At 37.2% G+C, this 22,565-nt stretch overlaps 2 non-coding genes across 2 annotated transcripts; one reads left to right on the forward strand and one right to left on the reverse strand.

The window, feature by feature from the left end:
- The first annotated feature begins 7,638 nt into the window (after positions 1-7,638).
- On the forward strand, positions 7,639-7,709 carry TRNAT-GGU. Its single transcript has one exon. It is a non-coding gene; the product is annotated as a tRNA-Thr (tRNA).
- A 9,208-nt stretch (positions 7,710-16,917) lies between these two features.
- TRNAT-AGU lies at positions 16,918-16,990 on the reverse strand. Its single transcript has one exon. It is a non-coding gene; the product is annotated as a tRNA-Thr (tRNA).
- Between the last annotated feature and the right edge of the window lie 5,575 nt (positions 16,991-22,565).

Genomic DNA, 22,565 nt, shown 5'->3' on the forward strand with positions numbered 1-22,565 from the left:
TGAAGATGTATTTGCAAAGCTAGGATCAGATTCCCGTTGTGTTTCAGAGTGAGGAAATAGCAAAGCAGGCTATGTTGTACTCATTACCTGCCCCGTACGCTGAGTGTTTCTTCCATCCATACAATCCAATTGCAAAAGCAAATCAAATAACCACCCCTTATCCAAATGATACTAATACTGGGCCTTCGAATGCATTTCAAAAACTTCCTTTGTCTATGGTCCTTCCCTGTGCTGTGTTATCCTCTCTGCCTACAGTCATATCCAAAATGCAATGAATTAATTATCTTCATAAATATTTTTATTGATTTTTCAAATGGATCAGAATGTGTGTAAAGAATGCTTTCCTGAAGTGTTTGTTGAGAAAGTTTGCTTTTATTATTATTATTATTAACTTTTTTGGCCTTATCATAGCTGAAGCAAACTAAAGTGGATAATTTTCCATAGTGATGAGATATTTTCTCAGTGTGGTAATTAGCAGAGTGGGGTACACAGGGGAGCGTGTGCCATGTTCACTGTGCAGGGTGTCGCCCATTTCCACTCTTCCCCCTTGCTGTCACCCCCAGAGGCAGACCTGTGCAGATTACTTTAACAGGCTCCCTTGTCTTCTGGTTTCTGGTTGGGTTTGTCCAATGGGCAGCTCCTGTAGCAGGGCAGAGGGCAGAAGCAGAGTGAGGTCAGGTCCTGTATTTCCCTGCTTCCTCACCGCACAGTTGCTTTGGGTTAGCTGCATGATCTTCACCAAAGTCCAAAGTCATGGCTCCTCTCAAGGTGATCCTTTCCATACTCACTTCCACTGGGGTCAGCTCCCTCCTCTTGTTTCTTTATAACACTAGTTTCTACCCCCGAGTACCTCGCTCTTCTTCCTGGTTTTCCCACAGCGGCCTTACCTTATAAATAATCCCTTCACTAAACCCTCGTGGATTATGTCACAGGCTTTCTGTTGGGGCTCTGACTGATACACCCACTAGGAGTTCCATCTGTGATCTTTCTTTTTTTTTTTTTTTAAGTGGAGGTGCTGGGGATTGAACTTAAGTCCTTGTGCATGCTAAACATGCACTCTTCTACTGAGCTATACCCTCCCGTGATCTTTTTCACCTTGATCAGGAATTAGTTATGATAAGAGCCCTGAAGGAGTGTCCACTGGTTTAACTACTTGAATGAGAAAATTATTTTGGAATCACATTCTACCATCTGCCTTTTTTATTAGATGTAAAGATCTAAATTAATCATATTTTCCTTATGTAATAAAATGCCTTATTATTGTATCTTCTCAATACTTTTTAATGTGCTATGTATAATTTTATCTTCTGAAAGCTATGGTTTGAGTATTACTGATTTTCCTTTCCTATATTACTTTCTGCTCCCTTCAAGTTAATAAATGTCTTATTTTTTTATTTGCTTAATTTACCATGTACTAATTGTTAATTCAACCACAACTCTCTGTCATTGTTATAATCTCTCAAGTGATTGAGACATATCAAATCATCTATCAATTTTATTTTAATGAAAAAGTCTCTTCTAGAGCATTCTTAACTGTTCCAATATAGATTGGTTGTCATTTCTACTCGCTGTTATAGCTGTCATCCTGAGATCTTCCTATACCACAATCCTGAGGATTTTTATCATCTCTGTGTTTTATTGGATCCCATTTCTTTTTTTGTTGATTTAGTTCCTTGGTTTGGTGAAGCACAACTACCAGAAGTTTCCAGAAGTAGGTGCATGGAAGCTAAATTTTGAAACCTTATATGCCTGAAAATATCTTTGTTTTATTCTCACACCTAAGTGATGATTTGGCTGGGCACGTAATTCTGGATTGAAATAATTCTCCTTCACTATCTTGAAGATGTTTCTCCAGTTCCTTTCAACTTCTAGTGTTGCTTTTCGGCTCCTCTAATCTGATCCTTTGCATGTGAGTTTTTTTATCTCCCTCTGGAAGCTCATAAGATCTTTTCTCTGTTCCAAGTGTAATATAACCAGACAATGAAACTTGCTTGGTGTGGGTCTATTTTCAATCTACTGTTATAGGCATCTAGTGGGGCATTTTTATTAAGAAACTCACATTCTTTAATTCTGGAAAATTTTCCCAATTTTTGTTAAATATTTTTCTTTGTTTCTTTCTCTCACTTTTTCTGGAATCTTATCAACTGGATAATAAACGTTTTGGACTGGTTCTCCAATTTCCATACCTTTTCCCTTTTATTTTCTATCTTTTCATTTATTTTTTAAAATTTCTGTGGCATTCCTGTAGCTTTATTTTCATCCTCTTATATTCAATTTAAAAATTCTGATATTATATTCTAAATTTCTAAGCTCTCTTTTCTGAGGATTCTTTGAGTACTCCCTTTTTTATAGTATCCTGATGTCATTTCGTGCTTGTAGTTTTTTCTCTGCTACTTAAGATGTATATATCTTTTATTATGTTTGTTCATTTAACACTTGTGCCAGTTATTAAGTTACTGTTTCTCAGCTTCAAATCTTCTTGCAGAATTTTTGTTTCCTGTCCCTACACTTACGAGATCTGCTGGTTTGGAGGTCTCACTTCCCAAGGGTCGGATACTCCACCAGGAATACACTAATAGTTCTGTTGAATTGGAGGAGGAGACTGCCACCTGGCAAATTTGGAATCTTCATGCCACTGAACCAGGAGGGAAAGAAGGAGGTTAGTCCAATGGTGAAGAAGATTCATCTTGATTACCAAGAGGAAACTGGGTTGCTAAACAATTAGAGGCCTACATGTGGAAGCCAGGGGGTTCTCTGGGCTGCCTTTCAGGACTTTCATATCCAAAAGTAAAGTTGATGGAAAGTTACAGCATCCAGACACGTTAGGACCACAGAGGATTCAGACGCTTTAGGAATGAAATTTGAATCATTCCACTGGGTAAAGAAACCTGGATGAGGTTCTGAATGGGGGCAAAAAAAAAATATGGAATGGAAACTGGGAAAAGGAAGTCAGAAATATTATTCTTGTTCACTTATGTTTTGTCCATTATACTTTTTAGCTGGTTATGGTTGAGATATGGATAAGATATTTTAGAGGAATATGTATCTTTTCAACAGTCATTTTCTTAAACTCTTTTTATTAATTATAACCATTTTCAACTAATCTTTTGAGTTTTTCTAGTTAAAAATAATCTACAAAGAATAATAAATGTATCCTTTCTTTCTAATAATTATATTTTTAACTTCATTATGTTTTTTGTGAGTGATTGTTGGTTTTCTAAGTTACAAGAACAATACTTGTTCATAGTAAAAAATTTATATGTGGGGACATATCAAAGCTGTAGTTTCTCCCAAGCTCACTCCAATTTCTTTAACCAAATGTAAGCATAATGGATAGTTTGGTATGTGTTCTTTCAAGTTTTTCTCTACACATGGATTTCTGTGTTTGTATGTATGTTTATTCAGTAACAAAAATAGAGCTGTGTGATACACACTTCTCTGCAACTTGCTTATTTACTTTAAAATATTTTGATTTCAATATAGTTCTATCTTATTATTTTAAACAGTTGTGTATTATAATATCTATACAAGTTCTTTTATATATATCCAATATTCTATTGTTGAGTTTTTCCCCTATTTTTTTTTTTTTTTTTGCAGTGTCTATCCTTGCACATCCATCTTTATAAATTGTCAGAGGACTAAGATGGTATCTGCGTGTAAGAGTGGCTGAAAAGCAAATGACTTCCTCTCTGTGTCTCAAATTCTAGAGAATTTACAGCTGGAAAACTACAGGCTTAAGAAACAAACACCTTATTTCTTGAGAATTGCTTTCAATTGCTAGTTCACTGTAGCAGAAAACCTATCAACATAATTGGCAACATATACTTTTTAGATTATAATTATACAAACACACTAACATTAAAAGATTTCTCTGGAATTTGTGGACTCTTGAAATACATCCATGTAAATTCACAAGGACGAAGAGAACTATTTTCCTAACTGCTTCTCATTCACTCAGCATTTCAATCTATTCCACAGAGAATATTCTCTTCCTTCAGCCTGAGGAAAAATAGACCAACCTCTACACCTCTAAACCTTCATGTCTTGAATACACAGAGCTTTGAGGACACCATGATTAAAGGACTGGATGACATGCTTAGTCAAAGACCCTCTCCCTCCACAGCGCCTGTCTGAAGTGGGATTGGTGAAAGGCGTAGCGGGAGAGTGTGTTGTTTCAAACCTAAGGGACTCTAAGGGTATCAAAATGGCTCCTCTCTTTTGTAGTATAAAGGGGAAACTTGTGTAGTTGGTGGCAAAGAATAAATAAGGATTTACTCTTCTGGGAGATTTCTCCAAGGTCTTTATTGTTCCTCAGCACTTTTCCTCATGATTTATTGAGGATTTACCATGTTCCTACCATTATGCTTGGGATTAGGAGGAAAGCACTAAACAAGGTAAGAATGTTTTGAGCAGCAATCTTTATATTTTTTTTTCTAGTATACTCCCTGAAGTAATTTTTAAAAACCTACATGCCCCCTTGTACATTTTTCAGTTGATATATTATTTTAAAATCAAATTGGCAAAGGATATAATTTCTACCGTTTGTGAGTAAGTACAAATCATCACTTTGGTGTTAAAATCAATCTGTGATATGTTTCTTCAAAATATGGAACTTCCTCCCAAACAACTCGATTAAATTAACATTTATTAACATTCTGAATTCTTATCAAGTTTTGATTGAAGAAAAAAAATGAGACTTTTATCTAATGAAATAGAACTAAAAAAGGCTGCTGAAGTCTTATCATTCACCATCCTAACTGGGTAAAATTTGTTGAGTCATTTAAAGGATCTGCTCTTCTGTTTCGATGTTTGAGTTCAGATTTTTATCATTTTAGAAAAGCAGCTTAGGGAATATATGTTCCAATCTTCTTTTCTCCAGGGCAGACAACTGAGATCCAGAGAGGCAAGGTGACTTGTCAAAGATGTGCAGCTGATTGGTGACCTTGGGCTCCCTACTTACCACTTGGGTCATCATTATTGGGTGATCAGACATGCTGCAACTTCTTTAGGTGTAGGTGTAAGTAAAAATTAATGAGAGAAAATGACAACAGTGCCAACTACAATAGCCTTGTGTTACAGAAGAAGTCCTGAATGTCATCATTTCTTTTTAATGGGAACAAATAACAAAAGCAACAATACTAATATTGTGTTATGTACCAATGAGACAAAGACCTAGATATAATTGCTTCTTTTCACTTTCCCTTGCATTTTTTACCATTTTATTTCTTCTATGTTATCTATGAAATATTTTATTTAAAGTTTTGAATTCGTTTTACATTTCTATTTGGAACAAAATTTACCATTTCTCTCTTTGATTTGTATATCTTACTTCCATTTCACTGAGAAAAATGTAAATAAATTCAATTTCATTTTACAAAGGTAAAATCTAAGAGAACTGATTTTCATCATTAAGTGTCATAGGTAATATAGAGTTTGACAAAGGATGCACCTTTGAGCTAATCAATACCAATTCAATCAAGTGGTTAGAAGCTTTTAAGACTCTGTTATACTAGTAAAATAATTTGATTCTATCTAATTCAATTGCTACCAATAATATAACAGATTTCTGGTATAGTCAAAACTCAGTTTGGTAACTAAATAAAGTTTATAAACAACTATGAAGAACCTATAAGAATACTTTACTGAGTTATTATTCAAAATAATAGAAAAGACTTCAAACATGTTTTGTAACTCTTCATATTTGTGATAAGATTTTGTAATATAAGAAATGAGAAAATTAAGAAGAGGAACTAGATTACAGACATGGTATTGATACACAACTTCGCTACTTTTCATGCAGATGTCTTTGTCAGGTATAGGCTCTTATACAAAATACAAAGTACTGTTTTTAACGCTACATTTGGTATATATTTTTATGTTCTCCCAGGATGACTGAAGTAACTAGGGAAACGTTGACTGAGAATTGAACTAGATCTTACATGAACTTACAATATGAAATAGAATGTGTACTAGAGATTCCTTACTTGGAGAAAAATTAAAATAAAACTTAGTCTAATAAAAAATCATACATTTGTGGGGTAATAATTCACAATGCAAGTTTTTACCATGACATAGAAATGCCCTAAATGTCAAAAAGAGAAAACCTTTTGAGTGGAATGTTTGGCTAAAGTGAAGGACACACGCTTTATTTTATGTTATCTTAATTTTATTATTTTTAAAAATTAGATAAACTGTTGTTTGGGCCTCTTCAGGACCCAGTTTTCTAGAGCTCATCTTAATCCTGTTTTCTCTTTATCTGCAAACCTACACACTTCTAATCTCATTAATTTGTTTGTGAATCAGTGCAGATTTTTCACCTTTCCCCCAAACAAAATTCCAGGCTTATCTTTGCCTTACCAACATCTGATCAAAGTGCTCAGTTAAACACGGGGACAAAAGGGCCACCTACCCTAGGTCTCCACCCTTCAGCCCACACAGAAATGGCAAAAGCTTTGAAGTGAGAGCTTTTTTCAGTAAAATCACCCAGTTCTAAAGAGGGCTGGCTACCACACAAATCCCTAAAAATGGAAAGGAAGAAGTCTAAACATGTGTTCTTCCTTGCTACAGAGAAGTTCTCCCAGGAGTGGGAGCTAAGGGGTGATGTGAGGTTAGGACAGTACAGTTCCACTGAAATTTACTTCATCTGAAACTGAATGAAGCTACTTTAAAATCATAATAATATTATGAGCTGAGATACACTTTAAAATTTGTGACATCATTGTGTTTTCAGAGTCTAATGCTCTGCTGTAAAGCTATTCTATTTAAATGTAGTATCAGAGGTATGCGAGCGCTAACTTGCAAAATGCAACTGTTAAATTCTAAAGAATTTTGTGAGCAGGTTGTCAAACACTGTTATTATTAAAAATCAAATTATATAAACTTATAATTCAAATTATACTCAAAAGAAAGGTAATAAATACTCAAAACTGATTACATTTTACCATTATTTATAGCCTTGAGATAATGTTTATGGTATCTGTATTAGGATTGCCAGATAAAATCCAAGTTGCGCAGTTAAACTGGAATTTTAGTTAAATGATGAATAAAGTCTTAGTATGAGTATATCCCAAATGCTGCATGGAAATATTTATACTAAAACAATTATGTGTTATTACCTGAAATTCAGATTTAACTGGGCATTCTGGTGTTTTATTAGCTAAATTCTGCCAGATTCTGTATGGAGAAAATACTAAATTATGATGCATTACAACACGTTTCTTTCTAATTCCATGTTAAGTGGCTTTACATTGAAAGCTTGACATCAGTCATGGTAGGTATATTTACCCCATAGATATGAGCACACACTGCAAATCAGGGCTCCCACCCCACCAACTAGTTGTTAAATATTTACCAGTACACTACCAAGTACAATCTACTTTAACCATATTAAAAATATTGTATGATGCTGTCCAGAACGAATTGATCCTTTGATTGTTTGGTCTCTACAATGAAAATAAATTAATTTATATGTATGCTGTTATTATTTCCTCTGTGTTTATTACTCTGTGAAGAAGGCAATATCATTTTCATAAAACTTCTAATGGATAACCTTTGCCCTGAAGTTTTGAGGGAAACAATGTTTTATGCAATGTTAGGGTTCTCCTTGTGCACTACAAAAATAAATACATTAGCGGGTGAGAGGGTATAGCTCAGTGGTAGAGTGCATGCTTGGTGTGCATGAGGTCCTGGGTTCAATCCCAGTGCCTCCCTTAAAGGGGAAAGAATAAATAAATAAAGATATATAAAAAGAAAAAATCAAAACATTCCTTTAATATTTATTTTACAGAAATCCAACTAGATGTCCGTATCTGCCAGTGTATTCTTTCAGTTCCTATACCTATGAATTCTAGGTGAGAATAGTATAGGGAATTGTAGAGAGAGGACTAACCCTTGGATAACAGGTTAATTAAGGTGAAGAAGATGTGTACTAAAAGTTACGGTTTCTGTGTTCACTCTTATCTCTGTTGTAGCATGCATTAATGCTTCTCATTATTATTAATACATATTTTAGAGGATTCTGCAAGCTAAAAACAACTTCTTACAAGTCAACTCATTGAAAATATTTTCACTTCTTTTCTCCTTCAAATTAAATTAATGAAATAAGAGAATGGACCGATTAATCATTTTAGTAGCTAGGCTCTGAGTAATTGAGGTCAGTGACCTTGCTGGACTGATAAATGAATTTGATACTAGGGACGACTGGCCAGATCAGGTTTCTGGTTGCCCTGTTTTAATCATTTATATGTTCCCTATTATTCATAGAGGGAGGTACAGGGCAAGCAGCTCCAAACTCAAGTTCATCAATACTGCACAACAGACACAGGTGTTTCCAGGACAGCTAAGTCAGAATAGCACCGTTTACCAGAAAATGTGAAGACCAAGGTAATTGTCTTCTAAATATGCAGCCGGCACAGAAGTGCATATGAGGATTACTGTAGACAAAATTTTCAGCTGACTCTCATTTGCATCTTTCCGTACTTGGCAACAAGAGTCTTCTCCTCCTCCTCCTCTTCCTTTCCTTCCTCCTTCTCCTCCTGCTTTTTTCATATTTCAAGGATCATAAAACCAATCATTTAAAAGTATCAGTAGTCACTTTTTTCAAACAAATTTAAACTGAATTCCTATGCTTCTTTATACACTCTTGCTTACTAGTGACTAAACAAGTGTGGATTTAAGAAATGCTAATATTTTAATCATGCTGATTTTCTTCCACCAAATGAGATATTAAGTTTTATCTCCACATACAAACTATTGTATAAACAGAAATGGAATAAACGCTAACCAAAAGCAGATTGTTTTGAAAATGGATATTTGAATGAATAAAATAGTCTGTGGATTTTTTAACTTAAATTGAACCATTAAAATGGGTCTAGAGATAGCTTAACACTCAATTTCCAATGGTCACTGAAGCAGGAAGTCTTCAGCATCCAAATATAATGGTGGATTCAAACCCAAAGAAAACACGATTGCATCTCCTTTTTTGTAATTTCAAATTCTGATTGATAATTACATCCCCTCCCCCCAGCTACCTCTCCAGTTTCCAAATTGTCTTGATGTTACCCTAATGCATTTTGAGGATGTGACATTCCAAGGATGGGAAAAATTCTTACTGCTTTAAAGCGTAGGAAGAATAAACAGATTAAGATGGAAAACCTTGGTGTCATTTGATCTTCTTTTTCTTTATACACCCAGGACTAACAAACACCTAGAATGGGTTCTTAAAGCAATGGTGCTTTGAGGAGTGATCTAAAAAGGAAGAGAAGATGAGAGGAGAGTTTCTGAAAAGGAACACACATTCATCTCAAGAGGTCTATGACGTTACAACCAAAGCAGAGTCATCTATTTAAACTTCCAAAATAGCACTGGACCGGTGGCATCTTAGAATGATTCTGGTCCCCATAGTCTTCTTTTGACTAAGCTTAACTTTAACAGTTAACAGTATTTTACTTTTATCTAGCATTTTATAGTTCATCTGACACTTCAGACAATAGCTAAAATGCATTTTATATCGAATGAGTCATTTTCTCAGTTTTCACAGCAATTGCATGACATCAATACTATCATTCTAAATTTATGAGCAAAGACAGTGAGACACAGAGAGGAAGTCACTTTCTTTTTGGCCACTCTTACACGCAGGCACCATCTTAGCCCTGACAAGTTAGAAGATGAGCACTGTCACCCTTGCTGAAGAGAGGAGCAACTGACCAGGGAGGTCGGAGAGTCTGTCCCAGGTCACCCAGCTAGTGAACAGTCACACTGGGGCACCAAGCCAGGTTTCTAAATTCTTCCCAGATGCTTTCAGTGACATCACTGTGATTGGAAAACATAAGACAAGCTGGTGAAAATTCACTTGGCTGGCAATAATTTTTGTGTGACTCTGAAGTCTTTTTAAGTCTAACCTCAAGACTTATGTACATGGATGCAATAAATAGAATTTATTTTTAACTCTGTGTGTGGACTTTTAAGGTGTCACTTACGCCACCCTGTCCTTCATGGCTTTTATTCTCTCTAAAGGGTCTAGCACTGCACCTGGCACATAGCATGTGCTCAGCATATCATAAATGTTTCGTGAATAAATGAATGCACGCGTGCTTGCATGGGAACGCACCGTATATACCATGCCTGGACAGCTTCTCCTTAGAATGCGGGAGTGGAGATTCAGACTGCCCTTGGAGGAGTGCAGGATGTGAAGTGTATCGGAGACCATCTGTTTGGTTCACCTGCCTCGCTGCCTTCAGTGTTGTCTGTGAAATAGAGAGTATGTTACCGGAAGCAGCAAGACAGCTGCAGGGTGTGTCCACAGAAACAGCAGGCCTGGTGGAATGCAGAGGCCCAGCTGCTTCCCTGGCACCCGTCCACCTCTCAGAAAATTAGAGCCGCAGACCCCATAGAACTCAGGGGCTCAGCCTCTTGCAAACATGGGTGTTTCCGTAGAGCAGGAGCAGAATACACTCACTATGGGTGAGAACCTGGGTTGAATCCCCGAGGGTCACTTCACCACATAGTTTTCTCATCTGTAAAATGAAAAGTCCAAACTACAACACCTGTACACAGGTCCCTTCCAGCCCTGAAGCTCTGCAGTGGATTGCCCATGAAATAATGATGAGAAAGGTCCCCTAATGACAGCGTGGTTAACCAACTTCTTAGTATTTATTCTAATGATTAAACAAGCAAAATCTTTGATAGCTCTTGTGACCTTGGTGGGCTAAGTGAACTGGGTCCCAGGGAGCACTGGTAAGATCAAGTCTCTGGCTGCTTAGTTTTAATCATTCATGGCCACCTGTAGCGTGCATGTGTGCGTGCGTGTGTGTGCGTGTGCGTGTGCGTGTGCGTGTTAAAGAGTCACTTTGATAGGGAATGAGTGAGGTGCAGGAACAAAATTATTTAAGTGAATAGGCGTCTGTTTTGTTTCCCCCAAACCAAATCGACTGTCATCAGGATATTTTACGTTAACTATTTCTCAAGTACAGAAATAGCAAGTCAGGCCTTTTAATTTCTATCACTGCTCTGGGTCACTGCACACAGAAGAGGAAATAGATTTGTGACGAATCTCCACTGGTTTGTGTCCTATGGTTGAATTTCTTCTTCTAATTGATTTTCTTTTGAGGTTGTTTTTTTGTTTGCTTTTATTTTTTAATTTAGGAGTTACCTTTCACTAAATGTATTAGTTGATTATGAACTGAATATGCGCTTTTTTTTAATTCTCTGAGTGAAAGCCAAGTAAGTGTTGCTAAATATTCATCTGCAAAAACACATTATTAATCATAACAAACATAAAAATTTGAGCAGATCAACTGAAGTAATGTGTAGATTATCTATTGATAAAAATGATTACCTGGGAACTCCACTTAAGACTGGCATTAAACAGGAGTATCAATTTATCTTATAAGCCAGTGTTTTTCAAACTTTTCTGGCCATGACCCACAAATAAGAAATATATTTTTCTCATTGAGATCCAGTATATGTGTGTATATCTGAAGAAAAGTTCTACTAAATAATATTTTTCTTTCTATATGCAGTGTGCTCTGATATTTCAGTCTTTTTTTAAAATTTATTTTTTTTTATAATGATGACTGTAAGTCACTAAGTTGATTTGTGATCCATTAATGAGTGGTGACCTGCAGTTTGAAAAATACTGTTTGAAGCCAATACACTATCAAGTCCATATATATACTACATACTATGGACTACGGACTATTTGCAAAGTCTAAAATATTTATTATCTGGATCTTTACAGAAAACATTTTACTGATCTATATCCTAGGTAGAAGGAATCAGGTATCAATGAACCATATTATAATGGAGCAGCTCCATTATACTACTGTGAATATTTGCTTTTTAAAATTAGCAGCAACGTGGATCACTTTTCACAGACATAAATGAAGACCTTGGCCAGGAGCCATATTGTTGTCTGCAAAGACTCATCAGTATCTAGGTTTCTCCTTTCTTTTATATATATAAATAAATAAATACATATCTTTATTTATTGAAGTGTAACCAGTTTACAATATGTGTCAGTTTCTGGTGGACAGCACAATGCTTCAATCATCTAGATTTTTCTCTTTTTCCTGGATATGTAGTTAGACCACTGTCTCTGGCAGTTAGGTGTGGTCACATGACTGACTTATGGCAAAGATGAGTGGAGGTGGTGTGTGTCTCTCCCAGTCCTGCCCATGTAAATCTCCCCAGGCAGACCCTGGCCCTCTTCCCACACATGCTGCTGGCTGAGCAGAGATAACTCTGATGGTCCAGAGGAGGGAGAGTCAACTGCCAATTGTGCTGTGACGTGAGTGTGGAATTCTCCTTTGTTATGATGTCGATGACATTTTGGTGTTTGATAGTAGTTTTGAGTATCAAGCAAAACATTGGTTTCCTTCAAGATTCTCTTAAGTGTTGTATTTGCCTCTGCTTTCCTTCCATCCATTTGTCATAGAGTGGCTTCAATGGTTTTCCCATATGAACTAATCACGTCAACTGTGTCACTCTCTTCCTGTTCCATGCCTAAGATATTCCAATGGCTTTGGATTGCTTCCAGGATAAAACTCAAACTCCTCAATGTGGCCCTCAAAACCACCTGGTTTGGGCCTGCCTACCTTTCTACCTCTCTACCTTTCATCACGTTTACCATCTCTCACCGTTGCTCTTATTCTCCCCACTTTGATTACCTAGGCCTCCTCTTAGTCGTTCCTACTCATCCTTGCTCCAGCCACAGGGCTTTTGCATATCCTATTCCTTCTGCCTAGAATATACGTCAATAAAATGTTTTTTGTAAAGGTTCAGAGAATGAATATTTTAGACTTTGCAAATCATGTGATTTCTTTCCCAAATTCTTTAGTTTGCCATCTTAAGCCAAAGGCAGCCACAGATGCTGTGTAAACGAGTGAGTGTGGCTGTCATTCAATCAAATTTATATTTATAAAAATACGTGTTGAGCTGGATTTGGCCTATGGGCTATAATTTGCTGACTCCTGACCCAGAATATTCTGTTTACCCTTCTTTCCTAATGAACAGCCCCATATACCCTTTATCTCTTCCCTAAGGGAAACTTCACCAATATCTCTGACTAGATCCAATCCTCCTATTTTATTTTCTCATAATATCATGTATTAATGATACTTTTATGACAATTATTACATTGGAAATATTACATTGCTCATTAGTGATCAAAAGAAGCTTTTAAGCTCTTGCTTATTCATTGTTATTCATTCACTGCTGTTCGTTCATTGTTGTGTGCAGCAAATGAGCACCTGTGACTTGTTAACCTGTACACGGGACAGAGTAGAAAAAAGTCATTGTTCTGGCCTCCGTGACTTAAGACAATGTATTCACACATCTGTTCAACTGACAAATTACAAGGAGAATTCCAAGGTGTATAAGATATGAAGTCATTATTTCAGAAACCTGGGTGGTTGTTTTCCCATCTGAAAAACAAAGATAAAAATGGGAAAAAAACACAAAAATGAAAGCAACAAAAATAGTGTCTTTGGCACCGTGAGTATAATATTCTTACAGGTGTAGTCATTAGATTTGCAGGATACTGTTGGTTAAAGATGATATGCAATGTGTTGCTGACACACCCACTAATTTTCTCCTTCCCACGTGCTAGTCAGCCTGGGTAGGTGTCATAGATTTCCCTTTGGCTTTCTAAGCCTAACTATCTAGAGATTTTTGTATCACCTGCTGGACTTGAGAAGGTGCTGCACCTTCAGATCAGAATCAGATGCTACACTGCCCACAGAGTCTTTGGTCAGAACCAGATGTGCTCACCCAGCCTTGATTCCTCAGGCCACACGGCAGCCGTCTTCTGAAAGGAAAGCCAGGAGAAGCAATAGGCTATCAGTGGATGCAGCCATAGGAACCAGAATTTCCTGATGCTTCTGGGTGATTCTGGGCACATATGTAAGTTTATGTGTACGAAGGGTAAAGGTGTCTTGAGCGAGGCTCAACATTATTGCTCAATCTCAGTTTAAGAGGAAAGCTGTCACCAAGTACAGACTAGGTCCAGCACTGGTAAGCTTTTCAGTCGGCTCTGATTGACTTCAACAGACCGGAAGGGAAAATTGTTTGAAAAGCACAGTCACTTTAAATCAAATGAAAAAAAAATCACATGCTCCTCCCTGTGTGCCCTCAACCAGCTGCATCTGATCCATAGATTTATTTGGTTGGGCTTTCACTGTGTTTAAACAACAACCAGAAAAATGGATTTGTTGATGTGGGAGATTTCATGTAAAAATCAAGGTTTCTGGCATCTGGGAAATCTGGCAGCCTTAGGGGGCATTCCCATGTGGGAGGGTGGCTAACTGCTGCCCTGCTCAGATAAGTCATGGATTTTCCAGGACTTTGGCCAGAAAGTTTGAGTTTGTCCTTGCCACAAAGAAAAGAGCTTCAGTGGCTTCAGAACTTTTATGTTTTAAAGAAGACAGCTCTGTTGGGGGAAGGGTATAGCTCAAGTGATAGAGTGCATGCTCAGCATGCAAGAGATCCTGGGTTCAATCCCCAGTACCTCCTCCAAGCAGAAATAAATGAATAAACCTAATTACCTCCCCTTCATAAAACAAACAATACAAGCAAAGGAAATAGCTCTGTTAATCTTACTGTGTTATTTGGATGTTCGTATCTCACTTTGTATTTTTATAAGTATCTTCCTTTCAAGGAACTCAAAAGACTATGCAAAAGGTGAAGGGTAAAAACCCACTGATCCTCTTGGCTAAGTGGACTATAGGGTCCTGAAAAATTGCAGAATTTAGGGAAATGCCTGACGGGGAGAAATGTGCCTAAAAAGGCATCCTGCCTTTCCCAAGGCTCCCCTTGTGGCCCTTTAATGGAATCTGAGAAGGTGAGTCAAATGAGGATGGGCAGAGATACCAATGGGACCAGAAATTTCCCATTCAGCCTGTAGGGACTTATCAGGGACCTAGCTGCCACCATGCACTGGGCAGGTCTTGTCCCAGAAGACATAGCTTTGGAGATGAACCTTAAAGGACAAGTAGCATCTTACCAGCTGGAGGTGGACTTTAGAAAGTAAGTCAGCAGGAACAAAAGGAGCGGAAGCTTAAAATCATTAAAAATAATACTGGGTGGGGGAGACTGATATCATAAGAAATTTCCATTTTCCTCAATTTATGTCCCCTATAATATAGGAGAATTTAGGACAGATACACTGTTGACCAGAGCGCTTTTAGAGTCTGCTACTCAAAGACTGGTCCATGGACCAGTAGCTTCAGCATCACCTGGGAGCTCATTAGAAACAGAATCACAGACCCTATTCCAGACCCACTGAGTCAGATGCCCAGAGGATTCACATACACACTAAAATTTGAGAAGCACAGCTTTTAAGAGTAATGAGGTTTGGGATCAGGTAATGATAGAGTGACTTTTTTCTTTCTCGTCACCTCCCCCCACCTTTTACTTAGATGTCATTTGACCATCAGGTTAAATAGGCATGAAATCTGAAAACAATGGAAATAATACTTAATATGTCAAGGTTGGTGGCACGAAGGGCCAGAGTAAATAATAGAATTACAATTACTTCATTAAAAAAAAAAAACTAAATCTTTTTTTCTAAATAAATTAAGACTTGGTTTGCGTAGCATCTTGGTTTTTTTTTTTTTTAATCATGTAGATAGTAGTTATAATAAAGATCAGGTAGAAATAAATAGTCTATTTTAAAAACGGAGCCCAGTCTTACCCTTTGGAGTCAAACACTAATAAAAGGAATATAGATTATTGAGTTATTTATTATATTCACAAGCTTACTTAAATTCCAGCTTATGGCAGGAAGTTATATAAAAATATATATATTTTTTCATTTAATGTGTAATGAAGATGATAAATTGGCCACTTTGTAGGATACCTTTATTGAATGCACACTATGTGCCTAACTCTTTATATAATTCATCAAGTCTCCATGACAGACATCAACCAGCCTTAATTTACAAACAGGGAACTGAAGGTCATAGATATTAAATTGCTTACATAGGGTCACACAATTATTGTTTTGTGGTTAAGATCTAAACACACACTTGAATCTGAATCCTACTTTATTTTCCTTTCCCTGCAGGTACATTGGACTGAATTTCATATTTTTTTAACTCCTCTGTGACCTGGCCAGTTTTCCTTTGATCCTGACCTTCAGAATAGGAAAGGCCCTTTTCTGCTTGATGTGAACTTTCCCACTTCAAAACATTAAAAAACAAAAATAAAAACAAAAAAACAAACAAACAAAAAACTAGTTGTATTTATAGTGATTTTTTCCCCTGTAATCCTATTGCTCAAAAATAACCCTACCACTTAGAGATAACCACTGTTAACATTATATTATATAAGCTTCTTTTGTTAATGAATATATATAGCTTATAAAAAATAGACTCATGCTGTATATACTATTTTATAACAGACGTTTCCTCATGTCAGTAGATCCTGTTTCTACAACATACATTTTATGGTTCCATAATATCTTACACACAGATATAATAATGTAAAGTGCAGCACCGTGCTAAGTACCTTGGAAGTATGATCTCACACACACAGAAAATACGGTAGGTGGTTTTATTTTCCCCATTTTACATATGAGAACTTAGGACCCACAGAAATAGTGTGGTATTACTTGATTGGGCTCAAATTGCTACTCAGTGGCAGAGTTGGGGCTGGAACTCCCAGAGCCTCGATCTAGAGCAGCATCCTCAGCCCTCCTACTCAGTAAGTCTAACTGAACCTTCAGATGCCCCTTTTAAAAACAGGAAATGGATTCCTATTAAATTCTTCAACGGAGCATAGCCAGAGTCCATTTTGTTGGAACAATGTATGGTTCCTTTTTACCCTTGATTCTCTCATCTCCTTCACAAACGTATGTTTATTTTTAGTAGTAATTATCTTTTTTTGGAGGGTGGGTGATGAGGTTTATTTATTTATTTTTAATGGAGGTACTGGGGTTTGAACCCAGGACCTCGTGCATACTAGGCATGCACTCTACCACTGAGCTATAACCTCCCCCGTCCTGTAATTATCTTTGCCATCCATTGAGGCTGTGTATGTAGATGTGTACCCTACCGCATGTCCTGACAGGTTCAATAATCGGTCTTGAAGGATAATTCTTATATTATTTTTTTCTTGTCTCTTTTTTCCTTTCCTTTCCTCTCCTCTCCTCGCTTCTCTTCCTCTTTCTCTTTTTCTTTCCTTTCCTTTCCTTTCCTTTCCTTTCTTCCTTGCCTTTCTCAGGTTCCGGGGTCCTGGTATGTTCATATTCTTTTTCACCTATCCTCTTCCTTGGGATCCAGCGGTTCCTTTCCTTTCCTTCTTTCCTTTCCTTCTTTCGTCCTTTCCTTTCCTTTCCTTTCCTTTTCTTTTCCTATTTCCTTTCTCCTTTCCTTCCTTTCCTTTCCTTTCCTTTCCTTTCCTTTCCTTTCCTTTTCTTTTCTTTGCTAGATTTTAGTTACTTGGTTTTACTCACCAGGACCAAGCTACACTAAAATACATACAATATTTTATGAGGAAAAAAAGAAACTTGGTTTCATAGCTCCAAATGAAGCCTTCAGGCATTTCAAAATAATATATGTTACAGCTTTGAAGAATAAAGATATCAAATGGTGAGAATCTTAAAATACGATAAGGACTTTCAGATGGCTACTTTACAATCTGAAACCTACCTTTAACTTATAAAGCAAAATATTATAATCTGAGTGGTCTCTTTATACAGTCATAAAAACCATGGAAGTTTTGTAGAAAAATAAATCTTTAAGTCAAAACAGAACTTGGAAATTTTTAAATGTAAGTTGATATTTTGCTTCCCAGGGCTGATGCTGAAACAGTGAACCACAAATGAAACTGCTGAATGACACTAAAGGTAGTAATAATGTTAATTTTCTGATGTCAAACTGATGGAAACAGGAAGTATACACTTCTGCAATTGAATTGAGAACTAAGGCAACTCAGTGAGACCAGATTTGGTTGATTAGGCCAGTCTGGCTGCTAACAGAGTTTCCCATGAAGCGGGCCATGGCACAAAGGAGAATAACAGACAAGACGCCAAAATCATCAGCAAGACCTGCCATTAGATTCCCTTGAGACTTTTCTGTGAGTGCTGGTATTAATCATTGAATTTGTACACAGCAGTGCCGTGCCCTAGGCAATAATGATCATATATTTATCTTACTTTTCTCCACTTGAATTATTTTACTAATGAGTGATTGGAAAAAAAAAAAAAGGAAAATGATTAAGAGCAAAAGATTTGGAGCAGTTTGAGGTTTCAAATGACTCAGCTCTTTCACAAACTGTTATGGACAACTCGTGTTTTTGCCGGCCCAGCTCCCCCTCCTCCATCTTCTGGAAGCAGCACCTTCTTTTTCCCTCAGGGAACTCCTCTTTCCCTATTTCATGCCAGTAATCAAGATCCCTGCCCTCCCCTTGAAAAATAGGAAGGCATGTGACCCAAGGTGGGCCAATCAGATTTGGCCTTCCAGAAATTCAAATTGTGAGCCTTGCCCAAAGGAAGTGACCAGAATGGAGTGTCTCTATGGTGTTTTCCTGAAGGAACTGGTCCATCTGTTCTTGCTACATAGATGCTGGAAAGTTTTGTATTTCTTATTCTTCCAATGATCCAGTTGTTTACCCTTGATTCTGTGAGCTACTCCATGCTCTTCCAACATGTTTCAGTTCTACTTAAGTTAACTAGCATCTGTTTCTTTTGTTTGTAAACAAAGAACTTGAGTAGTTTAAACAAATTAAATAAATCATAACTCTAATTTCCATGGACTTCAGCAAATGAAAAAATATCTGGTTCAACCTAATACATTTATAACAATGGCTTCAACACACTTGACAATTAAAAAGTATTATTTGGTAACCAGAATATTCACATCATCTTCCTAAGAAGTTACCTCATATGTACAATTTTGAAAATAATGCCTACTTCCCAGAGTTGTGAGAATCAAATGAGAACATGTCCGGAAAACGTCTAGCACTGTACCCCCTAGAGTAAGTGATCTATATCTATTGGCTGTTATCCTTACATAATATCTGTAAGCATGGACATCTTAGTCCAAGGCAAGTTCAAACATGAAATGAGTGGTGCTAGTAATTTGTCATAAAGTAACTTCTCTGAGTTTTTGACAGTGCAAGAATGACTGCTATTCAGACTAGAAAACTTATCTGATAATTTTAACATTTAGTGAAATACTGATCTGGTACTCAGTTTTAATAGATCAGATCTGCCAAAAAAAAAAAAAAAGAAAGAAAGAAAAGGAGCCAGTTTCTACAAGAGACTCTAAGCAAGATTTTCATTATGCAAGGGAACAGTTTTGATTTCACCAGGATTTTTCTTTTTTTTTTTGGTATTTTGCTTAACTAGTGAAATGACCTTGTGGGGAGGTATTTTCAGATGTATGTCAACCAGGAGAACAACTAATTTAGTCTTTGTTGTATATGTATGATAACATGGATATATACATTGGCACATAATAGAGCCGATTGGAATTGCTCTTAAGATTTTGCATAATATAGATGTACGGAGAATCAGAACCAAACCTGAGCTGTCTGCAGCCCTTCGTTCTAATTGACTCATGTACCTGAACATTTAAGTTTGTACAGCACTAGTCTCACTCTAGTAGGCATTTGCCATAGAAAATTTTTGGTTAAAGCTTCTTCTGCTAATGCTAAGTTTTAAGGATGTTAGGTCATTTGTTTCTGTTTCCACAGTTTCCAAAAGTTTACTCAGTGTGGAGAAAGCACACCAGTGACCTCTTTTCCCAAGAGCCTTCCAAATGATCTGACATTACAAAAGTCATTGAGCCTGCTGTGATGAGGCAGTCCAATTTTGCTAGCAGACTGAGAGGAGGAAGATGTTGTGAAAGGCACTTATCCAACAACCATTTCCTTTCTGCAAGCCAACAGAATCTGGATTTCATTCAGATTCCTAAATCTCAAGGCAGGTGATGATCTCCAGGGAATGAATCTCACGGGTCTTAGCCAGTCATGGTAATTTGGTTCCTGTTGGCCAGCAGTTGGTCTAGTGTTTGGCATGTGACCAACTTCTGGCTGAAAAGATGTCAGGGAATCTGTTGGGAGAAGGAGCTTCTAGAAAAAAAGTTCTTCCCAGGTTAAAAATATAAAGACTTGTGAAAAGTCCTTTGACCTCTAAGCCTTTCTTTTTGTCTTGAAAATAGCTAAGTGAGGATAACTTGTCTGTAGCTACGTCCATCTTCCTGTAACCAGGAAGTGAGGAGATGACTGGATAAAATGCTAATGTACTAAAAATGGCAGGGTGGAAATATAAAAAGAGCCTGAACGCTGGATGTCATTTTTAGCTACTGCTCCCAAAATGGGAGCATGCCTACCTCTGGACAACTTGTTAGCTGAGATAATTGAATGTCTTTATTACATTTCTCTTACTTGCAGCTGAAAGCATTCCTAAGGGCATTGACACTTATACATCTTCTCTAAACCCCTTAGTTTCAAAAGCTTGATGTCACTAGACAAAAGGATGATTGTTTGACAATAAAGTGAACTGAAAATTCCTGCATTTTAATCTTTCAAAAATGAGCTTAAACCTTTGTTCAGTGTTTTACTAGCAGATATCTGGGTGCTGTTTGTATTTGCCAGGACTGTTAGAGTAAGTCCCTACTAGTACAGTGAGTTTGATCGGGAGGAGAAATCTTAAAACAAGGGCCTGTGAAAGGGCCCTGTAAGGAAAACTCTCAGCCATCCTCTCTTAAAGAGAATTTTAAAATCAGGATAAAAGATACCAGTTACTGATAAGTTGGAACTCAAATCATGCTTCAGTATCTGCAGGAATTAGGAGTGGGGAGTTTGTTTGCATAGAAAGTGGCAAAACTTTGAAAACACATTGGATATTAAAAAAATTAAAATAAGAGAGAATCACTGTATTGCCATAGAGACAACTGTAGCCTCTTGAACCAGGTGGCCTATTTTTCCCAGATAGGGAATTCTTGAAGGTATAATTGCAGACTACTGTGCTCCTGAACATGCCTGCAGGCTTCTGATGCTGACACGATTTCCTGAATGCTTAATACTCCTGAGAAGTTTCTGAGGGAGAAGCACGTTCTGCCAGTTAGCAGACTGACTTTTAAACCTTTTCATTTTAAACCATGCCTCATAGCAAGAAATGCATTGCACATGTCTAAGGTAAGTATGTATGTGTATATGTACACACATATGACTGAAATAAGTTTCATGAAAAGATATTTTTTCTTTTAGTGTGTGTGCACTCTCATCTATTCTAGTTTTTCTGCTTTCTTTCCCCTTCCACTTTTAAAAAGTGCTGGTTTTTAACCTACTAAACTGATTTTGCCACCAACTAACAGGTTACCTCTTGCAATTTGAAAAAGCAGAGTCAAGACAGTTTCTGCAGTAGATTCCAGCTCCTATGACTTCAACCAGCTTGAACAATACAGAAACTTGTTGCCTGACAGCAAAGAGTCCTGAGTAGGGTAGACTTTAGGGTTGCTTGTCATCAGTCTCCGGGTACTTTGTCTCTGCTCTGACTTCTTCAGCACCCACTTCAATCTTCAGCTGCCTCCCTTGTGGGCTCAATAAAGTGGTGTGTTGACTGTTTTCAGTTCATCCTTCAGACCCACAATCGGCCCTTCTCTGTCTGCTCTGTGCCCCCACCTGTATAGATGACTTGAATGTGCTCCCTCACTTGCTGGCTTCTGCCTGGATTCTGCCAATGAGAAGCCCCTGCAGGAAATTGAACAGAGAGAAGAGAATGAAGCTGGGGTATTTATTCAATCTGGCTTCTTCCTTTTGAAGTCAAGGTGTTCTGACCACATGCCTTAACCCAAGTTTCCAGCTCTTCTCAAGATGACCCTCTCTCCTTCCCTCTCTCTCCATCACCTAGTGCCTTTGCACTAGGTGATAAGAGCTCTCCTGTACCTTGCCTTGGGATCCTGCTTCATCTCTTGTGTTTTTAGTCCACCCCGCCCCTATCTTTGTGAATAGTGCCTTTCATTAAATCATTAGATTAGACTAGAATAGAATATATTTTACTTTATCCAAGTAAAAGACACTGGAGGTGCAATGGATATTAAACAATCACATTGTGACTTTTAACCCTGAAGGGCCAAATAGAAAAGCAATTCTCTTTTGTACCTAGAAGATCATGATGACACAGTATGAGATTTAGCCCAGCATCATGGCAACAAGTAAACACAGGTAGTTATGTTAGTGGCAAGTTAAATTACTCAATTATATGATCACTAGTACATTGGCTGACTGATCCAAACACCAAAATGATGTTTTTGTCTTAAAATGAATCTCTCTTTCACAAAATATATTTCATTTTGCCAGATGGAGTCGGGATAAAATGGCAAGGTTACATAAGACTTCATGTGCACCGTATTAAAAAAAAAGAGACGTTTGATAGGTACTTCCTTTCCACATTGGTAGAAATTTATTTTATCTGTAAATCAAATTTCATTTGGCCCCATAGCATATTATTGATTCCAGAAGCTGATCCCAAATTGGGAGAAAATGGAAGTTTCCTCTCTTTCTCTGTATGTTACCCCAGAAATTTCTAGTGATCAGAGCAGGACCATGTTGGACCTGGGGAA

The sequence above is a fragment of the Camelus ferus genome, chromosome 8 (assembly GCF_009834535.1).
Source record: "Camelus ferus isolate YT-003-E chromosome 8, BCGSAC_Cfer_1.0, whole genome shotgun sequence".
NCBI classification, from domain to species: domain Eukaryota; kingdom Metazoa; phylum Chordata; class Mammalia; order Artiodactyla; family Camelidae; genus Camelus; species Camelus ferus.